At 45.3% G+C, this 3,574-nt stretch overlaps 1 pseudogene; it reads right to left on the reverse strand.

Moving 5' to 3' along the window:
* Nucleotides 1-643: 643 nt before the first annotated feature.
* LOC142004836 (olfactory receptor 10A7-like) lies at nt 644-1,603 on the reverse strand (annotated as a pseudogene).
* Between the last annotated feature and the right edge of the window lie 1,971 nt (nt 1,604-3,574).

Raw genomic sequence — 3,574 nt, forward strand, 5'->3', positions numbered from 1 at the left:
AACCCAGATCTCCTACAGGTGGCACACGAACCCTCCCCTTTGGCTAGGCTAGTCCCTGACCCACCCCTTCTTTCTGAGGCCCAATCCCTCAGACAGCTAGACAATCCCAGGAAAACCACTGCAAGCTGATGGCCTGAGCTAACCCACCAGTGGCTTTGCAGAAGAGAAGTGTAGGCATAGCCTTCGGGCAGAGCATGTGTGGGCCCAAGGCCTGGGTTAAGGGATGTCTTGACTATAAAACCCATCATCCTTCTGCAGTGGATAGGTCTTGCTCTTGTTCATAGTGAAAAGAAACAACTTTCCATAGGCCTCAGTTTCATCCTAAGGTAGAACAGGCTGGGAAATCTGTTTCCCACTCAGGGCTTGTGAGGAGCAATCTTGTACCATAATGTGAATGGCTGGCTAAATGCAAAAGCAGCTTCCCCTCCCTTGGTGTTCACACCTCCAGATCAACTGCTATTAGTAAGCCTCACCCTTGATGACTGAGCTAACCTTGTTATCCCCACCCTTGCTCTGGCTTATTTATATCTGGCCCTGCAGATTTCCAAGATCAGCATCTGATGAAGTGAGTCTGTGCTCACGAAAGCTCATGCTCAGAACTTTTCTGTTAGTCTATAAAGTGCCACAGGACCCTTCATTGCTGTTACTTGTACCATAAGTTTCTCTTCAGGGCTGTTTGGATGTCCCTGTTCCTCAGGGTGTAGATAAAAGCGTTCAAAGTGGCAGGCAAAGGAGTGTAGAATAGGGAGAGAAGTTTACCGCTGTCTGGAAATTTGCTGGACCCTGAGCGTAAATAAAGGAGGATGCCAGAACCATAGAATAGAGCCACAGTGGACAGGTGGGAAGAGCATGTGGAGAAGATTTTCCTCTTGTTCTCAATTCATGACACCCTGAAGATGGTGGTGATGATCTGGATACAGGACAACAGGATAAGGGCAAAAGGCACTATTCTAAAGAACATGACCATGGTGTAAGTGAAGGTTTCATTTATGGAGGTGTCAGCACAGGCCAGCAATAGCAAAGGGGCTGGGTCACAGAAGAAATGGTTGATTTTTTTGGAGCTACAGAAGGGTAAGGTGAACACCAAACCGGTTTGCACCTCCTGGGCCAGGATGCCTATAGTCCAGGCAACAGCTGCCAACAAGACACACACCTTCTTCTTCATAATCATTGGATAATACAAGGGCTTGCATATTGCCACATAGCAGTCATACGCCATGGTGGCCAGAAGGGAAGACTCCGTGCTCTCAAAGCAAAGGAAAAGGCACATTTGCATGGCACAGCCAACAAAGGAAATGCTTCTATCCCCTGAGATGAAGCTCACCAATATTTTGGGGACAGTGACCGAGATGTAACTGACCTCTAAGGCAGATCAATTAGAGAGGAAAAAGTACATGGATGTGTAAAGGGCAGGATCCATCAGCATTACAAGGATAATGGGGAGGTTTCCCAGAACAGTGATCAGATAAATGGCTAACAGGGCCACAAAGAGTAAAACCTGCCTCTCTGGAGAAGTAGAAAATCCAAGAAGAAGAAACTCAGTCACCCTGCTGTGATTCAAGCTCATAATTTCTTCATAAGTGTTCAGCTGGAAGACAAACATTGACAGGTATTACATGGTGTGACCACCATCTCCAGCTCTTTTATCAACCAAGGTTGGATACCATTTTTCAAAGGGTGGTGGCTCTAGAGCAGACCAATGGTTAAATGGCCCTGGAAAATGAGACTGTGTTCCCTTCTCCAGAGAATGTCAAATATAGTGATTTTCACTGGGTGTGAAACCCAAATTTGAAACACTGAACTCACTCATGAAGCAAAGTAATTTCTCTCCCTGAACTTGATTCATAACTAGAACCTGCCAACATATTTATTTTGAACCACTCTTGTTACGGAATGGGTTTGAATGGGGAGAAAAGAAAGGACTATCAGATTCTACCACTCTGGTCAATAATACCTCCATCTCTAAATGAGTGCCACTGATTTCAAAAGAGACAGTCTGTTACCCTCTCTCTCAGGCTGGGACTTTCAAAGGAGAACAAGGGATTTACGATTCTGAATTTGAATGATATATAGGCACCTCATTCCTTTATGGACTTGAAAATTCCAGACTTGACACTGTTTTCAGAAAGACCATTCAATGATGAGGCACCAATTCCACATGTATAATATCCACTTGTGTGATGAAAATTACTTGAGGCAAAAATCTAATTGACTTGGATCATGATTTTCTGGAGTATAATGCTGGAAAATGATAAATATTTTACAGTGAATGTACTCATGCTCTATGTCTCAGGGCTTGATTTTGTAATCAGATTCCTCTGGATTAATCTACATGTCTGTCTGGAGATTACCGAAGTCACTAGTCAAAATGTAGAGCTCTACGCCAGATGATGTAATGAAGCCAAGACTAGAAAGGAAAACTAGAAAAATCCATGGAGGAGAAGTTCACCCATGGCTACTAGCCAGGATGGGCAGGGATGGTGTCTCTAGCCTCTGTTTATAAGAAGCTGCAAATGGGCCACTGTCCAAAGACAGGATACTGGGTTAGATTAACCTTTAGGGTGACCCAGTATGGCTGTTCTTACGTTCAATATTTTCTGCCTTGACCTTACATATCAGTTGTCTTCTCTACTTTGAGTAAAAATTCTTTGGAGCATGAACTTTCTTTTCCTTTGTCTGTCCAGTTCATAGAATCATAGGGTTGGAAGAGACCTCAGGAGATCATCAAGTCCAACTACCTGCCCAAAAGCAGGATCAATCCCAACTAAATCTTCCCAGTCAGGGCTTTGGCAAGCTGGGGTGTAAAAACCTCTTGGGACGGAGCTTCCAACACCTCTCTAAATAACCTATTCCTGTGTTTCACCACCCTCCTGGTAAAACACTTTTTCCTCATACATCTCCCACTACACCTTGAGACCACTGCTCCTTGTTCTGTCATCTGTCACCACTGAAAACAGCCTCTCTCCATCCTCTTTGCAATCCCCCTTCAGGTTAAGTTGAAGGCTTTTATCAAATCCCTCGTCACTCTTCTCTTCAAACAAAAGGGAATAATCTCTTCTCTAGATCTGCTGGAAATGCTCCTACTAATGCAGCCCAGTATGCCTTTAGCCTTCTTGGTTACATGGTCCCACTGTTGACTCATGTTCAGCTTCTCATCCACTGCAATGCCCGGGTCCTTTTTGGCAGGACTGTTGCTTACCCAGTCTGGCCCCAACCCCTAGCAGTGTTTGGTATTCTTATGTGCTAAGTGCAGGACTCTGCACTTGTTCTTGTTAAACCTCATCAGATTTCTCTTGGCTCAATCTTCCAATTTGTCTAGATCACCCTGTACGTTATCTCTACCCGCCACTGTATCTATCTGTCCCTAGCTTAGTGGTATGCATGAACTCGCTGAGGGTGCAATTCATCCCCTCGGCTGGTGTAGCCAGACAAAGGTCTCCCCCTTACAAGCCAGCTTGCTGCCCCCGCTGAGGTGCCTCACAAGCACACAGGGCATGGAACAGCTGCTGACAGCACAGTCTTTGATGCCTTCCTAAAGGGGCCCAGATGTGCTGGCTCATCGTGACCCTGAGGA

The sequence above is a fragment of the Carettochelys insculpta genome, chromosome 32 (genome assembly GCF_033958435.1).
Source record: "Carettochelys insculpta isolate YL-2023 chromosome 32, ASM3395843v1, whole genome shotgun sequence".
Classification (NCBI taxonomy): Eukaryota; Metazoa; Chordata; order Testudines; family Carettochelyidae; genus Carettochelys; species Carettochelys insculpta.